Below are 14,003 nucleotides of genomic sequence, written 5' to 3' on the forward strand. Positions count from 1 at the left end.
GTGCAAGTACTTTAGCCCAAATTTGTATAGATTTATTCCCCCTTCATTTAAAGTATCTTTCTTCAATAAATATTCTTACAGGATAAAACCTGCCAGGTAACTTGCCACTATTCATAATTCTTTTCACAAAACTTGCATGATGCAAAATCATAGGCCTTCTCAATTTCATTTTATTTTGATGAAAAATATATGTATTTTTAGTTGAATATATATTCAATTAAAAATAGGAGTTTCAGAAAAAGATTTTTCCCATAAATTGAGATACTCAAAAGTACAATTATTGAATTTCAAAATTATATCTTGTGCATTGAGCTCTAAAAAGTTAATTGATTCAGTTTCTCTCTTGCTTTTACAAGGATAAATTTCAGTATCTGGTTTCTTGCATGCTTTGTTTGCAGTAATTGCAATACACTGAAAGCTTCAAACACTGGACTTTTTGGCACCCCATTTATGAACATTTTGATTAAAATCTTCAAAGTAATTTGGAACAAAATACAGTCAAAATTTAAAGAACTCATGTAAAAATAATCTTAATACCATTTTAGAACACTTCAATTAATATCAAAAATATTTATTTAGATGTTGAAACACATAAAATATAATTGATGTTGGGTACAAAGAGAGAATGCTATAAGCCATGCTATAGCATTTTTTTTTTGTATAAGACATCAATTTCATCAAAATAAAAATTTTACCCTCAGTACTTTTACTGGTTTGTAGAATTATATTTTAAAATTTTAAGCATAAGTTCTATTTTGACTGATAAAATTTTAGAGCTCATTTGGATGCTGATGAATTAAGGCAGAGGTTGGCAAACTACAACACTCTGCCCAAATCTGGAACTATGCCTGTTTTTGTAAATGTAGTTCTATTGGAATATATCCATGCTCTTTTGTTTATGGATTTTTCTATTGCTGCTTTTGCACTGAACAGTAGAATTCAGTAATTGCATCAAAACCCATACAGATTGCAAAGCCTAAAATGTTTACTATCTGGCACTTTACAAGACACAAATTTGCCAGCCCCTCAATTAAGAGTACACTACAACAAACTCCACATATATTTCTGTGTCATGAGTTTCTTAATTGAGTATTAATATTGTTTTTATAATGATGCTCTCTATGCTCCACCAAGATTTGTATTCATATTTTCCCCACAAAACAAGTAACTTTACTTTTAATGGTGAACTTCTTAACTGCACTTACAGTCACGATCACAATAAGACAGAATGAACTTCCAAGAGCTTAACTTTGATTCCATGAAATGGATGAAAGAAAGCCAACCAGTTACTGGAATGAATTGATTTTCCATTTAAAGTAGTAGACAATTTTCAGAGGAAGCAGACCCAGACAATTTCAGTGGTTGGGAGGCTTACTAAGGATTATCCTTGGGATCAACTCCTGTAAAAGAGACAGGAAAGAAGCAGGATTGGTCAAATACAGAAGTCAAGTGGGTCCAAAGATAGCTTCTGCCACATCATCTGACATATTCTGCTTTGGGCCAAAATGGCTGGTCTCTTATTGCTCCTTCCTTGATCGCACAGCCCTGAGACACATGTGACCTTGGCTAAGCAGCTCTCTGCAGCTGAAGCAATCCCCAAAGAGACTGATAGCTGTAAACTCTCTGCCAGCAGTCCTCCCCAGTAGTTTCATTAACAAGTCCTTCCTTGAAGGGAGACCAAGGAGGTGCATCCCGATGCTATGCTCATCCACTTCATATATGTTCAAGGAGCAGCTCCTCCAGGATTCTGATGGGTGTCTCTTCTGAGGGAAAAGTCAGAAGAAGGTTAATGGTGCTGGCTGTAACTCCTACAGTTCTACTGATCTAAAGGTCACAACTGAGACTCATCATGTTGTTTTGCCTTTTCCTTTACTACCCATTCCATATTCCTTTTACCATCACGAAGCACCTCTGGCAGTCTTGGCTGGCTACCATGCACTTTTCAGACTGAGGTTGCCTGAGAATTGTCATTTTCCATCAAAATAGGGCAAGGGTATACCAAGTGGTGCCCAACTGGGTCACACACATGTCAATATTCCTCTATTGTGTTAATACCAACCCTTCCTCCTGCTGATGATCAGAGTCAAAAATTCTTGCCAAGATGATGATTCCTTTTCATGTTCAATAGTCTCTGGTGACAAGGAGCCTGAAATGCCCAGGCATCAGTCGTGACTTTTTTTCTGTGTCTTTGTAGAAATATTCTCTCTTAAGGAACCAAGACTTAACAAGCCTTAAGTAGACCAGGGTTGTTGGGACAACAGGCACAAATTCCTCCAGTTGGTTATTGGGAATGATGATAAGTAGAGCTACTCCTGTTTCTACCTCCTAATTCTGGGACCAATCATTTTCTTTCCATTTGAGACACAGTTCCAAATAAAGTTCTTTGATTTAAGGTATATACAGTGACCTGGAGGATGGTGCCCCATCCTTGTAAAAGGATGAATTAGCACTGAATTAGCACTTAAGCCATGCTGCTGTCAGGCAGCAGCTTCTGGTTGGTGTGGTATGACCAGTGTATGGTCATGGGCCCACTCCCCTTTTACTCTAAAGTGAGTTTCTATTCTGATGAGATCCTGTGCTGGTGGGTCAGATATGCCATATATTTTCAGAGGATAGTGTTGGTTGGGGTTCTTTGGGGTGAAAAAGCAAAACTTTACGTGGAATATGTGCCTATTCCTGCTTGAAGGAATCACTGGCTCTTCTTAGAAGACAGTGAAATTTTAGTCCTGTTACATATATTCTAGTTCATAAGACATGATTGCCTTTGTGTCTTTGAATGCTTCGTTTTGATTTAGTAAGTTCTTTTTAAAGTGTTAGATTAGTAAAGACATAATACATGAATGGCCAATGTGCCAATGGCAAAGTACCTTCACTTAGAAGCATAATTTAAACTGTCTTTTGCCTGAAGGTGATACTACTACCAGGAGCATGCTACAGAGTGTATATTTACTAATGACTATAAATCCAGTCATTTCATTGTTATAAATATAGACACCTGGCAAATGCACTTGAGGGTTCAAGTGGCCAGGCTGATCTAATATAATACATTGGTATAAAATGGTACTTCATGAAACTAGGAGAGTAGGTCTGGCTACATCGGTCTTCAAACAGCATGCCCTAGAGTCATATGTAAGTCGATACTAAAAGTGCTGTGAGGTTAGAAACCTTGTCTATCTCCTTCATGGTGGTATCTCCAGTGCTTAGCATACCAATGGCTTACAGTGCATGTTCATTATATGCTTGTTGAATAGGTGAATGAAAGGGGGAAAAACTGAAAAAAGACTTGCTTATAATTGTGGCCTAAATATTCAGTCAAGGTGAAGCCAGAAGTTCTAACTTCCATTTCCGTAGAGAGACCTCAACAAGACCCAGATGATCTTTTTATGTGGAGTTAGAACTGGCTCCAGAGTCACCCAGCCAATTCCATGCCTTAGATGGAGATGCTTAACACCATCACCATTCCCCACTACTGAGTGGAGCAAATTTTCAGCTTTACTCAGGTTCTGGTAAAGACATGGTAAAGGTGGAGATTGAGGAGATAATAATTTTGGCAAATAAAAGAATACAGATAATATCTTTTTAAAATGGAAATCACCACTCTTCTCTGCCTGTCCTCCACTCCTCAATGTCTTCCTTTCACATGTCGAATGATACCCAGAGTTCTTATTCTGATCTACAAGGACCTGCAGGATCTGGCCCCCGGCTTCCTTCTAAGTTTATTTCCCAGAGCTCTTCACCATGCCCATGTGCTCAGCCTCATGGACTTTCTTGCCAATTTTCAAATATACTAAGGGCATTTGTAATCTTAATGATCTGTCTATACACTCTTCATTCAGGCTTCTGTGGCACTGGTTCCCTGGCTTCCTATAAGTCCCTATTCAATAATACCTACTTAGAGTGGCCAGCTCTGGATAGGCATATTATCTATGACTCCTGGGTATTATATTATTAATTTATTTACTTGTTTATTGTTTGAATTCCATTCCTAAAAAGTGGAAACTTTTCTTTTGGCAGCGCTGTTTGTTTTTGTTTGTTTTCTTCATGCTGTTTCCCCAGTTCTTTGAACAATGGCTAGAACACACTCAACAATTACTTGTTGAATAAATGCTATGACCACTGGGTATGCTTTAAGAAAGATAAGAAGGAAATTCCCTTGCTGTCTCATAAGCAATATCATACTGAACCATAACAACAAGCAAAATAATGATGTAGAGAAAAAAATTTAAACATTTTTCTATAATTTCCCTTTCTTCAGACACACTTGACCTTCCCTGTGCTTTGGGGTTGTGTCCCTGGGATGAATAATGATACACAATTCATGGTACCGCCACAATAGTTCAGGTACATAAGGCTAATTAACACACCATCCAGGAACACCCATAAACAGTTTAAAGCAAGACTTGCATGTCTTTTCCTCAATGATAGTATTGAAAAATTAACAAGAAGGCAGATAACTTCATTTAAAAAATAAAAATATATATATATGTATATAGTTGATTTACTGTTGATGAATAGTTTCAACAATTCCTTGAAGGAATCATTAAAATTTCACTAGGGAACAAAAATAAATTTGCATTGAGCACTATCAGAATTGCTAAGAAAACAGTGGTAAAAAAATACAGCATTTTTTAATACCAAAAGCAAATAATCAAAACCATTCATATTAATAAATCCTTTTGGATATAAGAAATATTTTACTTTATTAAATGTAGATAACAATTGACTCTTACTTTTTCTTCCTTTGTACAAGAAGATAATTGTATCTGACGCAGATATAAATAATGAGAATTAAATTTTAACAATTATTTACCACTACCATTAAGACAACAGACAAATCCATAATTTGGCTATTGTTGAAAGTGCTGCTATAAACATTGGGGTACAAGTGCCCCTATGCATCAGCACTCCGGTATCCCTTGGGTAAATTCCTAGCAGTGCTATTGCTGGGTCATAGGGTAGATCTATTTTTAATATTTTGAGGAACCTCCACACTGTTTTCCAGCGTGGCTGCACCAGTTTGCATTCCCACCAACAGTGCAAGAGGGTTCCCATTTCTCCACATCCTCGCCAGCATCTATAGTCTCCTGATTTGTTCATGTTAGCCACTGTGACTGGCATGAGGTGGTATATGAGTGTGGTTTTGATTTGTATTTCCCTGAGGAGGAGCGACATTGAGCATCTTTTCATGTGCCTGTTAGAGCCTAAATGTCCATCAACTGATGAATGGATAAAGAAATTGTGGTTTATATACACAATGAAATACTATGTGGCAATGAGAAAGAATGAAATCTGGCATTTTGTAGCAATGTGGATGGAACTGGAGAGTGTTATGCTAAGTGAAATAAGTCATACAGAGAAAGACAGATACCATATGTTTTCACTCTTATGTGGATCCTGAGAAACTGAACAGAAGACCATGGGGGAGGGAAAGGGAAAAAAAGTTAGAGAGGGAGGGAGCCAAACCATAAAAGACTCTTAAAAACAGAGAACAATCTGAGGATTGATGGGGGGTGGGAGGGAGGAGAGGGTGGGTGATGGGTATTGAGGACACCTGTTGGGATGAGCACTGGGTGTTGTATGGAAACCAATTTGACAATAAATTTCATATTAAATAAATAAATAAAACGAAGTCCAAAAAAAGAAAACAGACAAATCCTTCTCAATTCATACTCTGTGCTAAGCATTATTCCATTATTTTTATGCACTAATTCATTTAATCTTCACAACCAACCAGTGGGGTAAGAAATATTATCATTCCTATTTTAAAGTTGAGGAAATGAGGTACAAGGGAATTAAATAATTTGCCCCAAATTACAAAGCCAGAAAGTGATAGAATTGAGCTTTAAACCCAGGTAGGCTTAGTCAATACACTACATGGTCTATGACCAATAGACTCCGTGCCTTTCAATGTACAATAAGCGATAGTAAAGGCATTGTTTCTTTAAACTAGAGATGAGTAAGGCACAGGAAAGATGTGTGATTTTCCTCTAATAAACTAAGAAACACTATGGGAAAAAGATAAAAATTATATGTGGTTCAAAAGGCAGAACAGGAAACGATACAAAAGGGCCAAAACCTGATGGATACTACAATGGTTACTATATATATAATATTGTACAATATATATAATATATAAATAATATTCACAAATATTTATAATTATATTTATATAATAAATAGGAAAATTAAAAGCTATCTTTTTTGAGAAAGAAGAATAAACAGTGTATCATATAAATATTATCTTCAAATTAATGTTGAAGTATAATACAATTCCAGTTGGAATCCCAGGATATACTTTTGTTGTTATTTATGGTGCATGTGGGATACTAGATAAAAGAATATTAAAAATTATATTGAAGAATAGTTGCCAAAAAGTAGTCAAAAAAAATGAAAAAGAGAGCAATGGGGTTGAGGTCCTGCCTAACAGATATCAAAAAATTATAGGAAGCCATTGTAACAGAATCAATATTGTGTTGGCACAGTGATAGACACTAGATTAGCAGATCAGGAAAGGGAATCTAGAATTAGATCCCAGTCTATATGATGACTAAATTGATACATGTGACTAAGTTGGTAGTTCAATTTAGTGTGTGTATGGTGGGCAGGGGGTTATTTATAAATGATATTATTATCATTATCCATGTGAAAGAAAATTAAATTATGCTCTAAACGCAAAAGTAAATTTCATATGAATTAAAAACTATCTAAAAAATAACGCAATAGAAATGTTGTAAGAGAATAAAGTAGAATTTATTGTACTTTACCCAATCAAGTGCTAACGGAGACCAACTTAACCAATTCTGGAAAACCAAAAGCTAGAAAATATAAGATGTGGATATCTCTGTGAAAAAATGAAAATATATATATATATTATGTAACAGAAGATAACATAAACAGAGATAAGATACAAAAAATAGATATAGAAAAAATATTTGCAAAGAGCACAGGAAGAAATCATAGCACAGAAAACTCTGTGTGTTCAGCATCCCAATTTCTCTTCCTAACCACAACTGGGGCCATGAGACTAAATTCTGGCCAGTGTGGTATGGACAGATATGACATAAGCCACTTGCTGGCCTTGAAAATATCCTGTTCTATCCTTGCATTAGTTATTTGTTGTATAACAAATTACCCTAAAATTTAGAGGCATAAAACAACAAGCATTTATTACCTCACAGCTATGGTAAGTCCAGAGTCTGGATGAGGCTTGACTAGGCCCTCTGGTTCAAGATCTCTCAGAGGCTGTGACCAGATTGTTGGCTGGTGCTCTGAAGTCTTGATTAGGAAAGGATCCACTTCTAAACTCATTCATGTAGTTGTCAGAATTCAGTTCCTCAGAGGCTGTTGGATGAGGATGTCAGTTCCTTGCTGTCTTATTGGCTAAAGGCCTCTCTCAGTTCCTTGTCAAGTGGGGCTGCTGGCTTCTCTCAGAATGAACACAAGCAAGGCACAATTGAGAAGCATGGTCTTTTTTCAGCCTAATCTAAAATATGACCTCCCATCATCTCTAATACACTATGTTTGCTATATTTGAGCCACTAAATCCAACCTATGCAGGAGGAGAGGATTACATAAGTGTGTGAAAACCAAGAGGTGCCTGCCACAACCCTCCATATCTCTTTTCCTGCTATGATGATTTTGGAAGCAACATTTCCTGGATATAATATCTACAAGGTGAAGGAGGACTTCTTGACCTATAAGAAACTTTGGCAAGTTGAGAAATAAACTTTTATTGTGCTGAGCCATTGAGATGTTTTAACATGATGTAACATAGCCTATCGTGACTAACAGAGTGTTCATATTTACAACACACACAGAGTATTTACAACTTGATGTGATGGGGATGAATAACCCAATCAAAAAGTGGGCAGAGGAAATAAGATTTAATTCACAGATTTGCAATAGAAACATAAGATATCATAATGATAGTAGTAGGAGGAGGAGTAATAATAAAAAGCAATATCTATTGACAGTTTACTTTGTACAAGTTACTGCTCTGATTTACATGAACACATTTAATCTCCACAAAAATAAAACAGATGAAGTAGTAGTTCCTATTATCTCCTTCTGACATATGAAAAACCTCTCTTAACAGAGAGGTTAAGAGAATTGTCCAAGGTCACACAGCTAGTAAGCGTTGGAATCAGAATTAAAATCCAGAAAGTCTGGCATCTGAGCCAGTGTTTCTACCTCTAAGTCATGCTGCTTAAATATATTAGTCAGGGAAATGCCAATTAAAGGAACAGTCATTACATATCAGTCTAGCTAACATTTGAAAGAATCAAAATACCTATCAAATACAGCATTAGAGAGCCATGATGGCAAAAAACAGCAATTAAAACAGGCTTTGTGGGAAGCAGTCCTAAAACAGTTATCATTTAATGTACATGCTTCCTTGGTTCCAACAATTCTGCTTCTGGGAAACCGGAATAAAAGTGGAAGGATATTAATTCCCACATTATTCATCACAAAAGAACTGGATGCAAAGACTTTCCCATAACATGCAAATGTTTTAATAAATTTTTGCATATCCACTCCATAGTATATAACACTATGAAATGAAATAGAGCTATACCAATCACCCCAAAGTGATTTCCATGAAGTGTTGTTGCATTAAAATGGCAATACATAGAGAACTGTGAAGGATATGGCCCTATTTTCTTAGAATAAAACTAAAAAATATCCTATATATTTGTTCATTCTATGTGATTCTATGCACTGGGCATAGAATAGTGACCAAAAAGTCAAAGGCCAAAGTTTGGAGATTGGGGAGCAGCCAGCAAAGGTGACTGAGAAAAATGACCATTAAGTGAAGTAGAAAGAGAAACAAGAGAGCAGGTGCAAGGAAGCCAGATAAAGAAATTGGTTCAGAAAGATGAGTGGTCAAAGTTGCTGCTAGATAGGATAGGATGAGGAAATTTATTTTAGTAACGTGGAAATCATTTATGCATTTCTGTTTTCAAGATTGGAGTGTGTGTGTGTGTGTGTGTGTGCGTGCGCGCTGGGGATGGATGCCTGATTGAAGAGGGTTCAAGACAGAATAGGAGACTAAGGGAAATAAGGGACAACAACAGTCATATCTTTTAAGAGAGCTTTGATTTAAAGGATAAAGAGTAGGGACGCCTGGGTGGCTCAGTCGGTTGAGGCTCCAACTCTTGATTTCAGCTCAGATCACGATCTCATAGTTGATCCAGTCATGAGATGGAGCCCTACATCAGGTTCTGCACTGAGGACTGAGCTTGGAGCCTACTTAGGATTCTCTCTCCCTCTGCCCCTCCCTCACTAGTGTGTGGGCTCTCTTGATCTCTCTTTCTCCATCTCTCTCAAATAAAATAATAGAAAATAAATAAATGAGAAAGGTCAATATAATAATATAGCAGTAGCTGGAAGGGGATGCTTTGTTTTGTTTTGATTTTTAAGATGGTAGATATTTCAGATTAGTTGTATGCTAACAAAAGCCATCCGGTAGGGGAAAATTCATGATGGAAGAGAGAGGAGGCAACCACTAGAGTGATGCTTCAAGGTAACTAAGTGGAAATGGATGTTAGTGCACAGATGAAGGGAATGGTCTGAGGAGGTGATAATGGTTCCTGAATCATAGATGAGGCAGAGATGCAGAACAGATCCTGGGTGTTGGCAGATGCGAGTGTGTGGAAGATGTTCTCTAATTTCTTGTATTTTCATAGTGAAGTACAGAAGTAAGGTTGTCAGCTGAGGGTGAAGATTGAGGGAAATCTTGGCAGTTTGAAGAGGAAAGGTATGGGTAATCATCTAGAGGAATGGCAAGGGGAAGAACTATACAGTGGGATTTTCCATCAGCACCAATGCTCTTCTTGAGGTGATACATTAATTTTTTTTTTTAATTTTAAAATGCTTATTTATTTTTGAGAGAGAGAGAGCAAGCGGGGGATGGGCAGAGAGAGAGGGTGACACAGAATCTGAAACAGGATCCAGGCTCCAAGCTGTCAGCACAGAGCCCGATGTGGGGCTCAAACTCACGAACTGTGAGCCTGAGCCGAAGTTGGACACTGAACTGACTAAGCCACCCAGGCGCCCCTGAGGTGATACATTCAAAGTGAGCCCAGTCATCTGAGGATTTTCCCCAGCCACAATCAGCTGCCAAGGTACACATCTGGACTAGGCAGAGACTTGAACATAGACAGGGTAGGGTGACACAAAGATTGGCTCTGTATGACCTACAAGGGGTAAAGGATAATGAATGGTGACAGGATAATATCCTTCACAGTTTTCTATATATTGCCATTTAGCCAGATAGATCAGAGCTTTTTTGGAGTTGGGGTATTAGAGGGAATTAGCTGAAAATATAGGTCAAAGAGTAGAGTGCTTAAAATTTGAGATTGTGAAGGGGATACAGTTTTTTGTTAGTGTTAGTATTATTAGGATTAGTATTGACAAGACCTAGTATATAATCATGGAACTGAAAAGCTGAGATGGGGTAAAGTTATAAGCTACTAGGAGAGGGAAGGTTCAGAGACTGAGAAACTGGAAAGACTGCAGGCATGGACATTGAAATCACCAAGAATTATAGTAGGAGTAGTGTTAGGAGGAGTCAGAGCAAACAATATAAAATTCTTCAGGAGTAGCTTGAGGGTCTGTGGATGATGGCTAAAGGAGGGATGGATGGTATAGTATGCTAGCATGAGCTCTGAAGTTGGAATGGTTTTTTTTAAATATATATATTTTTTTATTTCTGAGAGAGCAAGAGTGTGTGAGCAGCGGAGGGGCAGAGAGACAGGGAGACAGAGGATCTGAAGCAGGCTCCGTGCTGACAGCAGCGAGGCTGATGTGAGACTCCAACCTATGAACCAAGCCATGACCCTGAAGTTGGCATGTTTTGGAAGAAGAGAGGGACAATGTTGTTAAGGAGAATCAAGGAGGACACTTACCTCACTTCTGGGCTGTGAGATTTAAAAAAACAAAACAAAACAAAACAAGCAAGCAAGCAAGCAAGCAAACTAACAAACAAACAAAAACTAGCTACATTTGGAGGGTCCTGAAGAAGAAGCAGATTCTTGGGGAAGCATCAGGTTTGAGACAGGGCAAGCAGATTGATGTTGCCTAAATGAAGGCCTCCAAGGATACCAAGCCATTATCCCTCAAACCTGTAATTGTTACTTTATTTGGAAAAAGAGTCTTTGCAAATGTAATTGTTAAGATGGAGAGAGTATCCTGGATTATCCAGGTGGGCGCTGAATGCAGTCAATCACATGCGTCCTTATAAGAGAGGGTCAGAGAGATGTAACACAGAAGGAAAGGTACACAGAGATAGTGACATGAAGATGGACCAGAGAGAGATTTGAAAATAACTTCCCTTGAAGTTTGGAGTGATGTGACAAGCCAACCAATGCCAGCAGTCGCCAGGTGAGGTGTGCATTCTTCCCTAAAGCCTCTGGTGGGAACACAGCCCCACCAGCACTTTAATTTCAGCCCAGTGATACTGATTTTGGACTTCTGGACTTGAGAATGGAGAGAGAAAATTTCTGTTTTAGGTCACCAACTTTGCAGTAATTTATAACAGCTGCAGGAAACTAATACCTAGGTGAAGGAAACATTCACAGAAGGGAATGGGAAGACAGTGGATTTTGTTGAGGACAGACTGTAAGCTCCAGAGAGCACAGGGGAAGTGGGGAGAAAGAATTGTACAGAATGGAAAAAATCAAGTGTAGCTCCCAGACTGATGATAATAAGCCTGGGATCCTTGGGCTGCTTGTGGCTACCCACTGCACAGGGATGAGAGTGATGGCATTATCCTGATCACCCAAGAGGCAGACTTTTAAGGGAGGGATGCAGGGGGTGTATTGTGCCAGGAGGAGGAGTTCTGGGGGTCCCTCTTCAGTTCTACAAATGAAACTGTGGAGGAACAGAAAGAACTTTACTGAGAGCACAAGATATATGTATATATTTATAGATGTATATATATGTACAGATTTATGGATGTAGATATATGTACATATATTTCACTAGGTGTACATAATATGTATATATATTTATATATGAGTCATATGTATATTTATCATTGTGTGCATGTAAATATATTCGTGTATGTATTTGAGTGTGTGCATTTGCATATAATTGTTTTTTTAATGTTTATTTTTGAGAGAGAGAGAAAGCGAGTGCAAGAGAGGAACAGAGAGAGAGGTAGACACAAAATCTGAAGCAGGCTTCAGGCTCTGAAGTGTCAGCACAGAGCCCCATGAGGGGCTTAAACTCACAGACCATGAGATCGTGACCTGAGCTGAAATCAGATGCTTAACCAACTGAGCCACCCAGGCACCCCGCATATTATTTTTAAAGCATGGAGAACAAGGGAAAAATGACAATCTGGGAAGGGTAGGGGGGATAATGGGAATAAAGAGGGAAAGAAAAATTCTAGCACTCAGAAAAGAAAACAAAGCAAAAAACGATAGGATATGCAAGGATCACATTTAGGCATTTGTATAAAACTGCATAAATGTGTAAATATATGAGAATATTTTTAAATGAAGTTAAATTTATAAAAATATGTATAGCAAAAAAAAAATCCCCAAAAAACATGTTAAAAGTTACATCCAAGGGGCACCTGGGTAGCTCAGTCGTTTGAGCATCCAACTCTTGATTTTGACTCAGGTCATGATTCCAGGGTCATAGAGCCTCAGTCAGGCTCTGCACTAAGCATGGAGCCTGCTTAAGATTCATTCTCTGTCTCTCTCTCTCTTTCTCTCTCTTTCCCTCTTCCCCTTCCCCGCCTTTTGAACACGTACTCTCTTTCTCTAACAATAAAAGTTACATACAAACTAACAATCTAATCTTAGTTTCCCCTGAATTTGCTCTTCTTTATTTGCAGTTCACTGAATTTATGGTTCTAAACTGATCCAGTGTGTGTAGACAATTCAACTTATGGGAGCTCCAGCTTTCCCTCTCTGAGTTGCGTCTGGGCCCCTCCTTTGTGTCCCTGAAAGGAAGTGGCTGCCAGGACTCAGTGGCATCTGTGTGCTTGAAGGAATTTGTCTGAGATGACCTTAAGGTACGTCTACTTTGGGAACTGGTCTATTCTTATGACACAAAGACAGTGGGGCTAAGAATTTCTGGATATGGGTGTCTACTTAAAAACAAAACAAAACAAAACATTGTGGCCAGCCAGATTGTCTTCTTGTTAATACCATTTGCCACCAAGCAGGCTTATAATTTCAGATCTAAGGTTCTTCCATAAATGAGTGCTAAACAAACTGTCTTACTTTTATGCTGTGAAGCTAAAGGCTTTTTATTTTTTAGCATCTCTCACCCTCAAAATTTCACCCATTTAACAGTTTAATGCACGTCTTGGAGCTACGCATTCCTATCCTGGATCATCATCATTCAGAGACAGATGAAGGGAGAAAAAAGTGCATGGAGGATTGCTAGAAAAGTTTCTATGGGTTTATCATACATCATTTCTACTCACATAGTCCATTATTGTATCCCAGTCAGTCACAGAGCCAGACTATCCGGACTCACATTCTGGCTTTATCACTAAATGGCTGTGTGTCTGTGGCTAAATTACTTTATCTCTGTGCCTCAGACTTCTCAACTGTAAAAGCTGATGATAATAATCAGTGGCAATGACCTCATAAGTTTGTTGTGAAAAGTAAATAGACTAATCCATGCACTGTCCTTAGTTCTTCACACATGGTAAACACCAGGTGTATGTGAACTGTTATTTGTTTTTTTTAATTAATTAATGAATTTTTAAATTTACATTTAAGTTAATTAGCATATAGTGCAACAATGATTTCAGGAGTAGATTTCTTAATGCCTCTTACCCATTTAGCTTATCTCCCTCTCCCACAACCCCTCCACCAACCCTCTGTTTGTTCTCTATATTTAAGAGTCTCTTATGTTTTGTCCTCCTCCCTGTTTTTATTTTATTTTTGCTTCCCTTCCCTATGTTCATCTGTTTTGTATCTTAAAGCCCTCATATAAATGAAGTCATATGATATTTGTCTTTCTGACTAATTTCAGTTAGC

General features: G+C 37.9%; 1 long non-coding RNA gene across 3 annotated transcripts in view; it reads left to right on the forward strand.

Moving 5' to 3' along the window:
* The window catches only part of LOC144615135 (uncharacterized), a 392,358-nt gene that overhangs the window by 303,061 nt on the left and 75,294 nt on the right, over window positions 1-14,003 (forward strand). For all 3 annotated transcript variants that reach the window (XR_014136567.1, XR_014136568.1, XR_013553607.2), the window contains exon 10: window positions 12,845-13,024. This is a non-coding gene — a long non-coding RNA (uncharacterized LOC144615135). The remainder of the gene's footprint in view (window positions 1-12,844; window positions 13,025-14,003) is intronic.

Source organism: Panthera onca, chromosome F2 (assembly GCF_046562875.1).
Source record: "Panthera onca isolate mPanOnc1 chromosome F2, mPanOnc1 haplotype 2, whole genome shotgun sequence".
Lineage (NCBI taxonomy): Eukaryota > Metazoa > Chordata > Mammalia > Carnivora > Felidae > Panthera > Panthera onca.